At 49.8% G+C, this 18,408-nt stretch overlaps 1 pseudogene; it reads right to left on the bottom strand.

Annotated features, from left to right (window-relative positions):
• The window catches only part of LOC140189922 (protein bicaudal D homolog 2-like), a 49,169-nt pseudogene extending 31,827 nt beyond the window's left edge, over window positions 1-17,342 (bottom strand).
• Between the last annotated feature and the right edge of the window lie 1,066 nt (window positions 17,343-18,408).

Raw genomic sequence — 18,408 nt, 5'->3', positions numbered from 1 at the left:
TCTCTAGAGTTTACAGAGAACGATGCGAGAAATGAAAAATATCCAGCGAGCAGCAGTTCTGTGGGCGAACGTGAGAGAGGTCAGAGGAGAACGGGCAGACTGGTTCAAGCTGACAGGAACTCAAATAACCACACGTTACAACAGTGGGGTGTGCAGACAAGCATTTCTGAACACACAACACATCAGACTTTGAAGTGGATAGGCTACAACAGCGGGCGACCACAAGCATACACTCAGTGGCAACTTTATTAGGTACAGGAGGTACACTGAGTTTATGTCCGTAATAATAAACCTGATTTAGTGTCTGATTGCAAACATAGCCTCCTCTACTGCCATGATGAGGCTAAACTCATTTGGAGGAGCAACACCTCATATACCGTCTAGGTAGTCTCCCAGCCCCTTGGTATGAACATTGAATTCTCCAACTTCCGGTAATTCCCTCCCCCTCCCTTCCCCTATCCCTATCCCCCAGCTGCCTATCATCTCCCTCATGATTCCGCCTCCTTCTACTACCCATTGTGTTTTCCCCTGTTCCTTCTTCACCTTTCCTGCCTATCCCCTCCCCAACTCCTTTATCTTTCCCCTTACTGGTTTTTCACCCGGAACCTACCAGCCTTCTCCTTCCCACCCTCCCCCCACCTTCTTTATAGGGCCTCTGCCCCCTTTCCCTCTTCAGTCCTGATGAAGGGTTCCGGCCCGAAACGTCCACTGATTGTTTCCACGGATGCTGCCCAACCTGCTGAGTTCCTCCAGCGTGTTGTGAGTGCTGCTGAGTTTCTGACTGTACTCTGGCAGCCTACTCCACTCGCCCACCGCCCTCTCCAAATCAAAACCACATCTGTGTATCTGTTTGGCGCCGCAGGCAGAGCCACTGCCTCACTCCTCCGCAGACCCGGGTTTCATCGCGACCACCGGCACGGTCTGTATGTGGAGTCGGTACGTTCTCCCGGTCACCCTGTGTACACCCTGGTCTCCTCTCGCGATGTTTGCCCTTGAGGGAGAGTACCTGGGGTGGGGGGAGCAGCGGATTTGATGGCAAGTGTGGGCAACAGGTGAAGATTCGGGGGAAGAGTGGATGGGGTGGCTCAGTGAGCTAGCATGGATCCGATGGAGCGAATAGGCTTCCAATAGACGGTCACTATGGAGTCTTGGACTGGGTAAAACTCATCGCCCCCACCCCTCAAAAAGGAGGGTAGTTGGAAGCCTTCGGGGACTGCCCCATAGGGTGGGGGTGTGTGTGTCTGTGTGTATAGGATGGGAGGAGTGCTGTGAAAGATAAGATCACTGTATCAAAGGAATGCCACACTGTAGAAGGGGCAATGGGGAGCTAACCCTCTCCCTGCCCCCTTTCCCCCTCCCTCCATCCCCTCTCTCATCCCTCTATCTCTCCACCCTCCTCACCCCCTTTCTCTCTTCCCCCATCTCCCCCTTCCCTGCCCCGCTCTCCTTCCAACACTCTCTTCCCACTTCTCCCCTCGCCCTCTCTCTCCACAGTGTGATTGAGGATAAACAACAGGGGTGGAGGATTGGGGATCATGGGGTGGGGGGAGCTGAGGAATGGGCAGTGTTGGGGGGCAGGGGAGAGAGTGAGCTAAGGACTGAGGGGTTTGCTCTCCGTAACCTGATGGCTGAAGTTCGGCGAACAGGGAGATGTTGAACACCCTGTCCCTGGCTGCCCCACAGCCCAAGGTGCAGCTAACCCTCAGTAATCTCACCAAAGATGATTAAACAACTCCTGACTGGAATTACTGTGGGAAAAGAAAGAGGAATGCAAGCAGAATACTGAGGCAGCACAGAGACAGAGAGAGGGAGGCGGACAGAGTAAGAGCGATAGGAGGGAGAGTGGTAGCGAGAGAGAGAGAGAGAGAGAGAGAGAGAGAGGGGGGGGTAGCGAGCGAGGGAGAGAGAGACAGTGAGAGAGTGGTAGCAAGAGAGAGAGAGAGAGAGAGAGTGGTAGTGAGTGAGAGAGAGAGAGAATGGTAGCGAGTGAGAGAGAGAGTGGTAGCGAGTGAGAGAGTGGTAGTGAGTGAGAGAGTGGTAGCGAGAGAGAATGAGAGAGAGTGGTAGCGAGTGAGAGAGAGAGAGAGGGGGTAGCGAGTGAGAGAGAGAGAGAGAGGGGTAGCGAGTGAGAGAGAGAGGTAGAGAGAGAGAGGTAGAGAGAGAGAGGTAGAGAGAGAGAGAGGTAGAGAGAGAGAGAGGTAGAGAGAGAGAGAGGTAGAGACAGAGATATATATGGGAAGTGAGCACACAGAGAGATCAGCACATCATTAGGGGCAGAAGGGCATAAGGGCAGCAGGCGCAGGAAGAGCTTCTTCCCTGAGGCTGCGACATGCTGAACCTCTCATCACAGCACTAAGCAGTATTGCATCCGTATTGTACTGTCTCAGTACTTTTATATTTGTGTGCTGTAGTACTTTTTTATTTGCAGTTATTTTGTAAATAACACTATTCTTTGCATTTCTGGTCAGATGCTAAATGCATTTCATTGGTTTTGTATCTGTACTCGGCACAATGACAATAAAGTTGAATCTAATCTAAAATCTAAATTCCTTTGCTGCACTTCTCTATGTTCTATGCGGTGGGGGTCACAGAGACGGTGGGCTGTAGGGGAGGGAGGGGTTTACAGATATCGGGAGGGAGGAGTGGTCCCAGAGACAGAGAAGGGTGTAGGGGCTGATTTACCATGGGATCAGACACAGCAGTTAGTTCTGTACCCAGCTTGCTGCTATTGTTTGCATGCGTTGCTAATTAGGCATGTTTATGAGTTGGACTGGAGGCCTCTTGTCCTGGCTGCCAGCTCATCGCCTCCACCCACCAGCCACCCCCCCCCCCCCCAAAGTCTATGAATCACCACCTCCAGGCACACAGTCAGATCTTTGGGACGGCTTCACAAACATTCTCTGCTGTGGTTCGGTTTGGAAATCCAGTCCCAGCCCTCCTTGTTTTTGTAAAAATCTCTGGCCTCTACACCCCTCCCTTTCTCTGCAAACCTCCCTCTTTTACGCACCTCCCCGTCTCAACCCCCCCTCCCTCCCCTACACCCCTCTCCGTCTCTGCAACCTCTCCCTTCCCCATCTCTGTGACCCCTCCCTGTCCCTGTAACCCCTTCCTCGCGACCCCCTCCCTCCTCTACACCTCTCCCTGTCTCTGCAACCCCCTCCCTCCCTCATCTCAGCAACCCCTCCGTCCCCGACACCCCTCCTTGTCCCTGTAACCCCTTCCCCGTGACCCCCTCCCTCCCCTACACCTCTCCCCATCTCCACGACCCCCTCCCTCCCCTATACCCTTCCCCATCTCCGCGACCCCTCCGTCCCCGACACCTCTCCCTATCCCTGTAACCCCCTCCCTCCTCTACACCCCTCCTCGTCTCCATGACCCCCTCCCTCCTCCAACACTTCTCCGTCTCTGCGACCCCCTCCCTCCCCTATACGACTTCCTTCTTCCCTCCCCATCTCCACATCCCCCTCCCTCCCCTATAGCCCTCTCCATCTCCGCGACACATTTCTTCCCTATACCCTTCCCCATCTTCACGACCCCTCCCTTTCGCTATAACCCCTTCCCTGTCCCCACGACCCCCTCCCTCCTCCAACTCTTCTCCCTGTCTTCGCGACCCCCACCCTCCCCGTTCCCATGACCCCCACCCTCCCCGTGTCCACAACCCCCTCAATCCCCATCTCTAAAATGACCAGTTTGCCAATGGATCCACTTCCTGCTGCATTCGTAGGCAGACCTCCTCGCTACACTCAACTACCCCGATGTTCAGTCCATCCTCACAGCAACTGACCTGAAACCCCCACCCACCCAGCCTGACACTCACTAATCACAGAACAGAACAGAACGACATCTCACAGAGAGCCTGCAACCCACTCAAAACTTCAAAGTCCATTTATATCAGAGTAGGAATACGTCACGATAGACTATCCCGAGTCAGGGCTTTATCCTTTGGCTCTTGGTGGGGTCACCCATGCCAAACAGGCTAAAGGGTAGAGGCCAGACTAAGAGTGGTCCACCAGTCCTCCAGGTTCGGGGGTTCAGCTCAGGGCCAACAACCCTGACTGACAAAACAAAATTGTTACGGAAACAGCAATGAAGAATCCTTCTGCATCTGAGTGCAACAGTATTCCTGAGTCTCCACCCGGGACTCGCACGACTGACAGTAGTGAAAACTGGGAGCAAGCTATTGACACGATGAAGGAAGTGCTGAACACCACCAGAGATGGAGGACCTTCGTTGCTGCTCTGAACGCCAGCGGCGTAACGGGCAGTTGGTAGGTAGCTCGTGCTCCTCGGTCCAGAGGACCGTTTCGTTTGGCAGTACACAGTTGAATGACAATCAACTTGAACCTGATTGTGGCATTGGTGGTAGAGCGAGTCAGCAGGTTTACATTCCTGGGTGTTAGTATCTCGGGTGACCTGTCCTGCACCCAGCACACAGACACAATCACAAGAAAGGTGTACCAGTGTCTTTACTTCACCTCAAGGAGGTTCAACTTGTCAACGAATACTTTATAGTCGCCAAACAATTGATACTAGAATGTATAATCATCACAGCAATATTTGATTCTGTGCTTCCCGCTCCCTGGAGTACAATTCAATAGTAAATATTAAAAATTTAAATTATAAATCATAAATAAATAGAAAATGGAAAGTAATGTAGTGCAAAAAAACCGAGAGGCAGGTCCGGATATTTGGAGGGTATGGCTCAGATCCGGGTCAGGATCCGTTCAGCAGTCTTATCACAGTTGGAAAGAAACTGTTCCCAAATCTGGCCGTACGAGTCTTCAAGCTCCTGAGCCTTCTCCCGGAGGGAAGAGGGATGAAAAGTGTGTTGGCTGGATGGGTCATGTCCTTGATTATCCTGGCAGCACTGCTCCAACAGTGTGTGGTGTAAAGTGAGTCCACGGACAGAAGATTGGTTTGTGTGATGTGCTGGGCTGTGTTCATGATCTTCTGCAGCTTCTTCCGGTCTTGGACAGGACAATTTCCGTACCAGGTTGTGATGCGCCCTAGAAGAATGCTTTCTACAGTGCACCTATAAAAATTAGTGAGGGTTTTAGGGGACAGGCCAAATTTCTTTAGCTTTCTCAGGAATTAAAGGCGCTGGTGGGCCTTCTTGGCAGTGGACTCTGCTTGGTTGGACCAGGTCAGGTCATTTGTGATATTGACCCTGAGGAACTTAAAACTTTTGACCTGTTCCACTTGCGCACCACCAATGTAAATGGGGTCGTACGGTCCGCTACTCCTTCTGATGTCAACAACCGATTCCTTCGTCTTGCTGACATTGAGGGATAGGTTATTGTCTTCGCACCATGCCACCGGGTTCTTAATTTCTTCCCTGTACTCAAACTCATCATTACCTGAGATACGGCCTACAATTGTGGTGTCATCAGCAAACTTATATATTGAATTCGATGGAAACTTGGCTACACAATCATGGGTGTACAGTGAGTACAGCAGGGAGCTGAGTACACAGCCTTGTGGGGCACCGGTGCTCAGAGTGATTGTAGAGGAGAGCTTGTCCCCTATTTTTACAGCCTGGGTCCTGTCTGTGAGGAAGTTGAAGATCCAGCTGCTGATCTGAGTGCTAAGGCCCAGGTTCCGGAGCTTAGGAATCAGTTTATTTGGAATGATGGTATTAAAGGAGCCTTGCATATGCGTCTTTATTCTCCAGGTGTTCTAAGGAGGAATGTAACGCCAGAGAGATGGCATCTGCTGTTGACCTGTTGCTCCGGTAGGTGAATTGCAAAGCGTCGAGGTTGACCGGTAGGCTGTGGTTGATGTGTGCCATAACCAATCTCTCGAAGCACTTCATAGCAATTGATGTCAGAGCCACAGGTCGATAGTCATTCAGGCATGCCACCTTGCTCTTCTTCGGCACTGGGATTATCGTTGCCTTCTTAAAACACGAGGGGATCTGAGACTGAAGCAAGGAGCAGTTGAAGATGTCAGCAAACACTCCAGCTAGCTCGCTTGCACAGGCCCGGAGAATCCGTCCCAGCACACCATCTGGGCCCGTCGCCTTCTTCGGATTTATCTTCAGGAAGGCCCTTCTAACATCCTGCTCGGTGATGATGAATCTCGATGCCACCAGGTCCTGTTCATCCAGGGGGAGTGGAAAGCTCCTCTTCCGTTCGAATCTTGCGTAGAATACGTTAAGTTGGTCAGGAAGAGAAGTGCCACAGTTATTGATATTCCCAGCCTTTTCTCTGCCCCCAGTGATCTCATTCAGACCCTGCCATAGTCTACCGGCATCTCTCTGGTTAGCCTGGGCTTCCAACTTGGCTCAATATTGCCTCTTGGTGCCCTTAATGGCTTTCCGGAGTTCACGCCTGGATTCCGTGCAGCAAATGGAAACTCTCATAAACTTTCATTGATGTCCAGTTGAAAATGTCCTGACTGGTTGCATCCCGGTCTGGTACGGCAATCCGAATGCGCAGGAAGCTGCAGAGAGTGATGGACTCAGCCTGGTACATCACGGGCACGTCCCTCCCCACCATCGGTCGTACCGACAGGGGGCAGCCACAAAACAAAAAAATGCCATGGAACCCGTTCGAGAAAACATCAAACACCCAACGTGCAATCAAAAGAGAAGTCTCACAAGCCGCAAAAAGCCAGCAGATAATGCAGAGTCAGAGAAGTACAGCACAGAAACAGGCCTTCGGCCCATCTAGTCCATGATGAGCCATTTAAACTGCCTGCTCCCCTCGACCTGCACTGGGATCAGAGCCCTCCATACAATCTACCATGCACGTACTTCTCTTAAAGGCTGAAGTCGAGCTCCGGTGAATCACTTGTGCTGCCAGCTCCTTTCGCCCTCTGAGTGAAGACGTTTGCCCTCAAGTTCCCGTTAAACTTTTCACCTTTCACCCTTAACCCATGACCTCCAGCTGTGGTCCCACCCAACCTCAGTGGAAAAAGCCTGCTTGCATTTACCCTGTCTATCCGGGAGACCAGTAGTATTCAGCTTAGAGGAGCTCAGCGTCACGCCACTAGCCAATGCAGGCCACAGGACAGAACGTTCTTCAGAGAAACACCTCGTTTGCCCTGAACCAACCACTCAAAAAACAGCAAAAAAAAAAGTAACCAGAATCCAGGACCACATGCAACATGAACCCCCAAAGTCCCCCAAAACAAGTCCACAGCCTCTCTGACCAATCCTTGCAACGTGGATTCCAAAGGCTCCTGCACTTTCCTCCAAGAGCAGCTGGCGAGGAGGGGGAAGACTGGTCAGACACGGGGAGATGCCTGTCCTTCGCTCTCATCCTCAACCTTTCTCAACATCTCAGTCGGAGAGAAGCAGTGGGGTCGATCGTGGGCTCGTAGGCTGCACCCTCCACTCCAAACCTCGCCGAACTCCCTCGGAGACAACAAAGCAGCAGGTCACTCAATTGGCCCCACCAAAATGTAAACTGCAGGTTTCAACCACACACAGCTTAGAAGTAGAATCATATTGGAAAGAGTTAAAAGTAAATCTTTCCTCATAACACATGCTCTCTAATCCAGGCAGCATCCTGGTGAACCTCCTCTCCAAAGCTTCTACATCTCTCTTATAATGAGGCGACCAGAATCAAGTTCCTCATTTTTGCACTGTTATAAACTTTCTTCGATTAACCTTGAACGGATGTCCTGTGGAATTGGCCATTTCCGTCCTGGGAAAAAGGACAGGCTTCCAGTCCATCTCATCATCATCCCCGTTATGATGCGTGTGATCATGATCTTTAACATGACTGTCTTGGCAAATTTTTCTACGGATGTGGTTTGCCATTGACTTCTTCTGGGCAGAGTCTTTACAAGATGGTGACCCCCCAGCCATTATCTATCCTCTCAGAGATTGTCTGCCTGGCATCAGTGGTCGCAATACCAGGACGTCATCTGCACCGGCCGCTCATACGACAATCCACCACCAGCTCCCATGGCTTCAGGTGACCCTGATCGAGGGGCTGAGCAGGTGCTACACCTTGCCCAAGGGTGACCTGCAGGCTAGCGGAGGAAAAGAGTGCCCTACACCTCCTTTGGTCAAGATGTATCTCCACCCCGCCACTCCATCAATCGCTGATCATCTTGTACAAATCTATCAGGTCATCGCTCATCCCCCATTGCTGCAGAAGAGGAAAGCCCCATCTCACCCACCCTCTCCTCATAGGGAATGCTTTCTAATCCCCATGGCATCCTGGAAGGCAAATGAAATGTTAGCATTCCCTTCAAGTAGACTAGAATAAGAAAGCAAGGATGTAATGTTGAAGCTTTATAAAGTATTGGCTAGGCCTCACTTGGAGCAGTTTTGGGCCTCTTTCTAAGACAGAATGTGCTAACATTGGAGAGGGTTCAAAGAAGATTGAAACCTATCGAATGTTGAAAGGCTTCGATAGAGTGGATGTAGAGTGAATGTGTAGTGGATGCTTCCTGTGGTGGGAGAGTCTAAGACCAGAGGACACAGCCTCAGTATAGATGGATGCCCTTTTAGAAAAGAGATGAGGAGGGATTTCTTTAGCCAGAGGGTGATGAATCTGCGGAATTCGTTGCCACTGGAGGCCAAGTCATTGGGTGTGTTTAAGGCAGAGGTTGATAGATTCTTGATTAGTCAGGGCTTGAAGGGATATGGGGAGAAGGCAGGAGATTGTGGCTGAGAGGGAATCTATGAAATGGTGACATAGACTCGATGGGGAAATTGGCCGAATTCTGCTCTTGCGTCTGATGGTCTAAACCTTCTCCGCACTCCAGCAGTCTCCAAGAATGACAAACACAGACAGCAGTGAATTGGATCTTGGAGTGATAGAATAGGAGCCAGTCATGACTTTCAATAAATGAACCATCCTGACCCACAAGTCTCACAGTGCAGAAGCAGATCCTTCGGCCCAACATGAGGAATTCTGCAGATGCTGGAAATGCAAGCAACACACATCAAAGTTGCTGGTGAACGCAGCAGGCCAGGCATCATCTCTAGGAAGAGGTACAGTCGACGTTTCGGGCTGAGAGTCCTGACGAAGGGTCTCGGCCTGAAACGTCGACTGTACTTCTTCCTAGAGATGCTGCCTGGCCTGTTGCATTCACCAGCAACTTTGATGTGTGTTGCTTCGGCCCAACATGCCTGTGCTGACCCCTTTCCCCCATCTACACCAATCCCATTTGCTCGCGTTAGCGCCCTATCCTATACATTCAGAGCTCAAAGTAAATGTCTGTATGTATATGTTTACATTGCGTACATAGTCGTGGCAAGCGGAGACGAGCGGTGGCAGAGGTGCAGGCGTGGCACAGACATGGCAAGCAGAGTCGAGAGTCTTAGTAGAGTCAAGGCAACCCTGAGAGCGAGGGAAGTCCCAACATCCGATCAAATCAAGTGCCGGGCTGAATTGGAAAGGTCAGGTACAGGCCGAGTTGTAGCATCAGGCCCCAGGCCCCAGGACAGTCTAAGAGTGAGGTACACTTGATGTTTGGAAGATTTAAGCGCCTAGCCATATTAAAAAAGGTCAAGGTGTCAGAACCAGAGGCGAGGGCCAGTTCAGCTCGCTGCTCTGCAACGTTCACTCGGCTCTGCGCTGAACCGAGGCCGTGCCCTGCCTGGCCTCGTGCCTGCGGTCTCGCAGCATATACTCGGCTGTGCGCTGAACCGAGGCCGTGGCCTGCCTGGCCTCGTGCCTGTGGTCTCGCAGCATATACTCGGCTCTGCGCTGAACCAAGGCCGTGCCCTGCCTGGCCTCGTGCCTGTGGTCTCGCAGCATATACTCAGCTCTGCGCTGAACCGAGGCCGTGCCCTGCCTGGCCTCGTGTCCGCAGCATATACTCAGCTCTGCGCTGAACCAAGGCCGTGCCCTGCCTGGCCTCGTGTCCGCAGCATATACTCAGCTCTGCGCTGAACCAAGGCCGTGCCCTGCCTGGCCTCGTGTCCGCAGCATATACTCAGCTCTGCGCTGAACCAAGGCCGTGCCCTGCCTGGCCTCGTGCCTGTGGTCTCGCAGCATATACTCGGCTCTGCAATAAACTGCAGCTGCTTCCTACTCAGCTGCAGAGATGTCTGACTTCATGTCTTTCGTAAAACTCCAGTTCTCAGTGCTCACTTTAATTGTTCGACGATTTGTTTTCTTTTCTGCACATTGGGAGTTTGATGGTCTTTTTTTTTTTAAATGGGCCCTACTGGGTTTCTTTGCTTTGTGGCTGCATGTAAGGAGACAAATCTCAAAGTTGTATAAAGTATACATACATTGATAATAAATGCACTTTGAAGTTACCATATGCTATCCTGAGATTTGCTTTTTTGTGGGCATTCACAGAAAAATACAATAGAATTTATATTAAAAATATACAAAAACAAACAGATAGTCAACGTGCAAAAGAACACAGACTGTGATAACAGAAGATAGTACTGAGAACAGGAGTTGTGGAGTCCTTGAAGGCACGTCTGTAGGTTGTGGAATCAGTGCAGAGTTGAGGTGAGTGAAACTGTCCCCTCTGGTCGGGAGCCTGATGGTTGAGGATAATAACTGTTCCTGAACCTGGTGGGATCCAAGGCTCCTGTACCTCCTGCCAAATGCTGGCGGGGGCTGCTTTCTTGCGGCAGGGCCCCATATATGTGTGTATACTGGTGGGGGAGGGCTTTTCCTGTGATGGACTGGGCCCTGTAACCACCACCTTCTGTAGGCTTTTCCATTCCGGGGCACTGGTGTTTCCACACCAGGCTGTGATGCAGCCGGTCAGGATGCTCTCCACTGTGCACGTGCGGAGTCCAGCCTATCCACCCTCTCCCCATAACTCAAGTTCTCCAATCCGGGCAACATCCTGGGGAGCGTTCTCTGCACGATACATCCACTGGTTAAAAAGTTTTGCTCCAGTTTCCTCCCACGGTCCAAAGACGTACCGACCGGCAAGTTACCCGGGCATGGCAAGTCACCCTGTGATGAGGCGAGGGTTAAACTAGGGGATTGCTGGGCAGCACAACTCAAAGGGCCAGAAGGGCCTATTTGTGCTGTATCTCAATAAACACAAATTTTTTAAAAATATAAAAGTCTTAGGCACAAATATATAGCTAAGGTGCCCAAAACTCTTGTACAGTACTGTAGCAATGTTATGTATTGCACTGAACCACTGCCACACAAAAACAAAATCAAATTTTGTGTCAATATGTGAGTGATGATAAACCTGATTCTGATATGGGTCTCTGTTGTGGACCGAGAGTGGGAAGGGGGCAGGGAGAGGGGGAATCATGGTTGGGAAAAGAGGGAGGGAGCAAGAAACATCAGAGAGACATTCTGTAATGATCGATACAGTATGCCAATTGTTTGGAATGAAAAGACCTTGCCTGGTGTCTCAGGGCTGGTTGTGTCCGCACCTGTGCCAAACCCCAGCCCTGGCACTCCTTCTCTGCCACTTGTCCCACACCCCTTCCTCACCATTCCCGACATCCTCTGTTCCCACCAGATTTACAACCTCGCTCTCCACTCCACATTGACAAATACAGTGCCGTGCAAAAGGATTATTGCATGGCTAACACACCACAGCAAATTCCTAACGTATGTCAACGTATATGATAAATAAAGCTGATCTTCGATTCTTTTGTGCTATATATTTAGTTTTGTAACTTACATCACTTGTTGTAATCGAGGCGGGAGGAGAAGATGGTGGCGCGCCGCGCGTGCACAGCCCTCTGGTGAAAAAATGATATCGTATCTGTTAAATAGGGGCCGTGGACAATTCTGATTTGATGAAGAGGGACGTGAAAGCACAGAGGAACATCTGGAGAAATTTCTGAAATGCTCGTTCACCGCTGTTGTTACTGTGTGGTCCTGCATCTTACGGAGGGTAGGCCTCAAAATCCCCGGCCCTGCCTGCTTTTGGCGACTGAGAAGGAGGTTGAATCGTTCGGACAGAGCAGGCGCTCAGTACTCGGTGTCGGAGAGCTGATCAGAGCTCGAAGTTTTCGGATGACTCAGAGTCGGATTGTGGTCGGCATGGCAGGGAGAGTTTTTCTTCCTTCTCCCGTCTGCATGAGATGTGGGACATTTGAGAAACTTTGAACTTTACTGTGCTCACGGACTTCTTCATCAGGTTATGGTATTGTTACACTGTTTGTAACTATATGTTATAATTATGTTGCTTTGTCAGTTTTTTCAGTCTTGGTTTGTCCTGTGTTTTGTGATATCACACCGGAGGAAATAATGTATCATTTCTTAATGCATGCATTACTAAATGACAATAAAAGAGGACTGCGTGTCTTCATAAACAAATAATCTTGAGAAAGTCCACAGACGCCGGAAATCCAGAGCAACACATACAAAATGTTGGAGGAACTCAACAGGTTAGGAGCATCTGTGGAAACGAATAAACATTTGACATTTCGGGCCGAGACCTTTCTTCAGGACGGGGTTCCGAAGACAGGTGAGACCTTTATGCCTGCACTGCCACAAAACAACAAACTTCCCAACATATTTCAACGGCAATAAAGCAGACTCTGTTTCCAGTGCAGTCACATGCCTCTGACAGTGCGGTAGCCAGTGGCAGACAGTCCACTGGGGAAACCCGGTGGGTCAAGCAGTGTCTGTGAGGTCCCGTGGCAGATGGGCAGCGCTCTGGTTCCCAGCATCTGTAGTCGCTCACAGTCTAACCAGAGTTTCACAAACTTGTAATTCAATTGCAATGAGGGGTGGCCTCAGTGAAACCTGTTAGGCCGTACGCTGGAGTTATGGTATAGAGGAAATACTAATTTCAACAGCAGCCTTCAGACCTGAATATGGATTGTAGACTAATTTTAAAATGCGGCTCTGAACAATATTCTTGGAGTTGTCGAGTGGTGTTGATTGTAAACCAGACTATGCTGATTAACATTCATTTTGGGTGTCTGGAGTGTGGGTGCAAAGAAGGAGGCGTATGCAAATATATTCAATTCAAAGGAAGCATTGTAGATACATTGAAACTATTGAATTGTCCTGCTGTTACTTTTAATATTTAGCATATAAAATGTCAACTAATATTTGGCTGAGCAGACCTCTTCCAGAGTGTCTCGAATTATGACGCCTGTTGCTTGTTTTTGTTGAATAAACCTTTATATTCACTAGCTTCATTGTCTTTTACAAGCCCTCGATAGAGTGGATGCGGAGAGGATGTTTCTGATGGTGGGGGAGTCTAAGACCGGAGGATACAGCCTCAGAATAGAGGAATGTCCATTTAGAATGGAGATGAAGAGGAATTTATTTAGCTAGAAAGTGGTGAATCTGTGGAATTTGTTGCGCAGGTGGCTGGTGAAGACAAGTCATTGGACATATTTAAGGCAGAGATTGTTAAATTCTTGATTAGTCAGGCTATTAAGGGATAGAGGGAGAAGGCAGGAGACTGGGACTTAAAGGGAAAATGGATCAGCCATGATAGAATGGCAGGGCAAAGTCGATGGGCCAAGTGGCCTAATTCTGCTCCTATATCTTTAGGCATCCATTAGTCTCATGTGACCATGAATTTGCGCCTTGGAAGGTTTCCAGGGCGCAGGCCTGGGCAAGGTTGTATGGAAGACCGGCAGTTGCCCATGCTGCAAGTCTCCCCTCTCCACGACACCGATGTTGTCCAAGGTAAAGGCATTAGGACCCTTACAGCTTGGTACCGGTGTCGTCGCAGAGCAATGTGTGGTTAAGTGCCTTGCTCAAGGACACAACACACTGCCTCAGCCAAGGCTCGAACAAGCAACCTTCGAATCGCTAGACAAATGCGTTAACCACTGGGCCATGCACCAACACTCCTATACCTTATGGTCTTAGTTTATCTCCCTGTGTTGCCTTCTTAGTGCCCTCAGTCACAACCTGGATAGAAGGGAAAGCTCTGCAGTACCTATACTTTCCTAGGAGATTCAAGGGAGCAAATCTGCACCAAAAGCTGCTGGTAAACTTTTTACCAACGCGTAACTGACAGTATGGTCCACCAGCTGTAACAAGATCAACCAAGGAACACTTCAGCAAGTGATCAGGACCACACAGGACATCAGCTGGACACAACTACCAGATACGGAAACCGTCTACAACTCACGCTGTGTATGGCAGGCTCGCAACATTGTGATGGACCTATCCCACCCCCCAGTAATCACCTGCTCAATCGTCTCCCACCTGGCAGGAGATACAGAAACACCTCTGCACGGACATCCTGACTGAAAAAAAAACAGCCCTTCCGCAGGGCCGTCGTGAAGAATGCTCCCTCCCCCACCCAGTGCAAGGGCACGAGCAACATTTGGGTCTAAGTAGGGCCGTGACCTTCCTTTCATTTCAGAGCTCTTCCCCTTAAATCTCAGCTTTAGTTCTTGATGCCAACTTACATCTGATCATTATACCAAGGTAGTGTGGTGGTCGGCACGGCGCTATTAGTACCAGCAACCCAGGTTCAATTCCCACCACCGTCTGTAAGGAGTTTGTACGTCCTTGCCGAGAGCGCGTGGGTTTCCTCCCTCAGTCCAAAGATGTACCGGTTAGTAGGTCAGCTTGTCCCCCTCCACGAGGGCCACAACCTTGTTGTAGGATTAATCAATGACCTGGATTAATCAATTAGATCAATGGCCTGGAGACCTGAGTTGGCTGGAGGCAGGGCTTTAGGTAGGGTCACCCACGCCAAGGAGGTCGGAGGGTAGAGGACAGACTGTGGTCCCAGGTTCGGGGGTGGGAGGGGGGCTAGCTCAGGGCTAACGACCCTGAGTGGTCAAACAAAACCGTCGCGGAGATAGCAAGGGAGCATCCTTACACATCTGAGTGCGACAACATTCCTGAGTCTCCTCCCGCGACCTGCCTGACGGACAGTGGTGAAAACTGAGAGGAAGCTATTGACATGACGAAGGAAGCCCTGAAAACCAGCAGAGATGAAGGGTCTCCATCGTTGCCCTAAACGCTAGCGGCGTAGCGGGTAAATTGCCCCATGATTAGGATAGGGTCAGATACAGGGCTTGCTAGGAGGCACGCCACAGCTCATAGGGCCTATTGCACACTGTAGTTCAATAAATAAACTTTTAAAAACTTAATAACATGGGCATTTGCAACACTTGAACACCATTTCTATTTAGAGTCATTTGCTTTTAATTCAGTTGTAACTTAAATGTCATTTTAAATGACTCAGACGTTATTTTTAAATTTAGCTACGGAGTGAGATATATATCAGCCAGTTGAGTGTTGTCATAGCAACAACCTTGCACTCAGCATCAGCAAAACCAAAGAATGACTGTGGAATTCAGAAAGGGCAAGACAGGGAACACACACCAATCCTCGGGGGATCGGAAGTGTAAAGAGCAAGCAATTTCAAATTCCTGGGTGTCAACAACGCTGAAGATCTATTCTGGGACCCAACATATCGACGCAGCTACAGAGAAGACACGACAGCGGCTATACAGAAGTTCATTAGGAGTTTGATATGTCACCAAATACATTCGGAAATTTTTACAGGTGTACCGTGGAGAGCATTCTAACTGGCTGCACCACCGTCTGGTATGGGGCGGGGGAGGGTCACTGCACAGGATCAAAGTAAGCGGCAGAGAGTTATAAAATTAGTCAGCTCCATCATGGGCACCAGCTTCCGTAGTATCCAGGACATCTTCAAGGAGCGACGCCTCGAAAAGGCGACGTCCATCATTAAGGACCCCCATCACCCAGGGCATGCCCTCTTCTCATTGTTACCATAAAGGAGGAGGTACAGGAGCTTGAAGGCTCACACTCAACGATTCAGGACCAGCTTCTTCCCCTCTGCTGTCAGATTACTGAATGGACACTGAACCCGTGAACACTGCCTCACTACTTTTTATGTTTCTATTTTTTTCCACTACTTGTTTAATTTAATGATTTTATATAAGAAAAAATACATATAGATATATACATATCCGTGAGATTATAGATATTACACATAGTATATACATAGACACACATTTACTGCAATTCAGTTTTTTTTCTCTTATGTATTGCAACGTACTGCTGCTACAAAGTTAACAGATTTAACATACGTCGATGATATTAAACCGGATTCTAGTGTGTTTAGTGATTGAGTATGCTGTTTTACACTAAATGGAGTAAAACGGCAATCTTGTCGTCCTCAACAATGGCAATAAAGCTCTAATTTTCCTTAGACAGATAAAACCAGCCTCTGAAAATACTACGCAAACACGAGGAATTCTGCAGCAGGCCAGGCAGCATCTCTAGGAAGAAGTACAGTCGACGTTTCGGACCGAGACCTTTCGTCAGGACTAATGCTACCCTTGGATTGCTATGGTCTACCCCCTCTCACTCCAAGCCTATTACACCTGGCCTAGACTCCTCCACTGTGAAGAAAACAGTTACCAACCACTTTGGTTACAAACAAGAGAAAATCTGCAGATGCTGGAAATCTAAGCAACGCAAAATGCTAGAGGACCCTTCAGCTGGACTCGGCCCAAAACATCGACTGAACTCTTTGAGTTCCTCCAGCATATGTGAGGATACGGCTAAAATCCTTCTCCGTTCCACTTTGTTCTACATCAATGCACCGTATAAGGATTTGATTTGTATAAACAGTATGCAAGACTGTACGTGTTAGAACAATAAACCAATCTTCCACTTTCAGGGACTGACATAGACCAGGACACATTTTTCCCGCGTTTTCCAACTTCAAATCCAGCCCCACCCGCTTTGTCTGTGATGGACAACCACCTACAGCCAATAGCCGGCGCCATCGCATTGACGGCTATAACAAGAGATTAGCCAATCGTCGCGCACAATCCCACCCCACTCCCATTAGCGCTCCGCCCTTTATCCACGATTGGTTGCCCCGCTCCTCATTGGCGAAAAAAGGGTAAACAGACAGGATAGGCACCAATCATCGACCGGATTCCCGCCGCCCACGTGCGCCAACTTCTCACGATTGGCAAAACGGAGGGAAAGTAGGAGCTGTGTCAGAGTGAGCCAGCCCTCCCATCTCCGATTGGATAGGGACACTTGACTGAAGGTAGTTTCAACCAATCAGCCTACAGAAGGTCGACGGGGAGGGCGGCGATTGGCGGAGTTGAGAAAAATGGGGGTGGGCTCACCTCCTTGAGCTGCTCCAACTCTCGCACGGCGGCTTCGTGCTCCTGCTCCAGTTCCGAGTAACGTAGTGCCAGGTTCTGCTTCTCCTCCAGTACTGCCAGGCCGTACTGGGCAGCCTGCACCTTCTGCTCGCTGGTCTCCGCCAGCTCGGCGCTCAGGCGATCCACCTCGGCCCTCAAGGCCGCCACCTCCTCCGTCTCCCCTGCCGACATGTTACCTCATCGCCTTCCCGCCTCCGACCGTTGTTTTTTAAATGTCGGCCGAGTTTTTATTTCCTTAACGCCTCCTCGGCCGGCCCAACCGCTTTTATTCAAATTCCCTCTTCCGCTGTCCCGCCCACACCAGTTGCGTCACCGCATATTTACATTTTCCCCGCCCATTGGGCTGTGCCAATAGGGTGGGCGTGGCCTCGGCGGCAGAAAGTCGCTGGTGCGAGAGGAGCGCATGCGCTTCGCTCGAATTGGTTGTTCTGCATCTTTTGTCGACGCCATGCGTTCCGCCCCTTCCTTCTGATAGGTTTTCTGTCCACCCAGTACAATGTCCAATGCTGCGATTGGCCCGGAGAGCTGTCAGTTTCGCTGGGCAGTTGAACAAGGAGACAGCGCCGCCTTGAGTAGGAATAAGTAAAGTCAAGGTAGATGACAGAATCCTATGTTCTTTTTTTTGTCTGCATCCACACGTTTTATAATGTTTTTGGGTGTTACAACCCGATCAGATGTAATTCAGATGCAATTCAGATGCAGAGTGGCAGCGGGGTACCGCCTTATGAGTCTAATATAGTCCTTTCTCTGCCGCAGCGCATGCTGGGAGACCTATGCCTCCATTGCTAGAGGTCTCAAAATGGAGCATCTAATCCCAGAAATGTATGAACGTAACGGCAGGAGCCTTGAGCCTTCTTCGGTTTATTCAGTTTAAGATGCAGCGCGTTGTGGTACAGCCTTATTAAACAGTTGTTCGGCTGCATTTGGAGCATTACAGGACGGACCTGGTAGCTTCTGGGAGCGTTTACAAAAGCGATTTACTGGGATATTGGCTAGATCAGAGGAGAGGTGGGGTAAGAGGTTGTACAAATCTGAGTTGTTCTCAGTGGGCGATTACTATCTGATTGCCCCACTATAGGAAAGATGTCAAGGCTTTGCAGAAGAGGTTTAACCGGATGCTGCCTGGTTTAGAGGACATGCTATCACAAGAGGCTGGATAGACTTGGGTTGATTTCGCTGGAGGCTGAGGGGAGATCTGACAGAGGTTTACTAGATTATGAGAGGCATAGATAGAGTGGACAGAGAGTATCCGTTTTCCAGGGTTGAAATGTGCAACACTGGAGGGCATGCATTAAAGGTGAGAGGGGTGAGGTTTAATTGGTTGTGGGCTTGTTCTGGTATCAGCCAGTATTCTACCCCAGTGAC

Source organism: Mobula birostris, chromosome 29, assembly GCF_030028105.1.
Source record: "Mobula birostris isolate sMobBir1 chromosome 29, sMobBir1.hap1, whole genome shotgun sequence".
NCBI classification, from domain to species: Eukaryota; Metazoa; Chordata; class Chondrichthyes; order Myliobatiformes; family Myliobatidae; genus Mobula; species Mobula birostris.
This window is presented reverse-complemented; position numbering and strand designations above follow the sequence as displayed.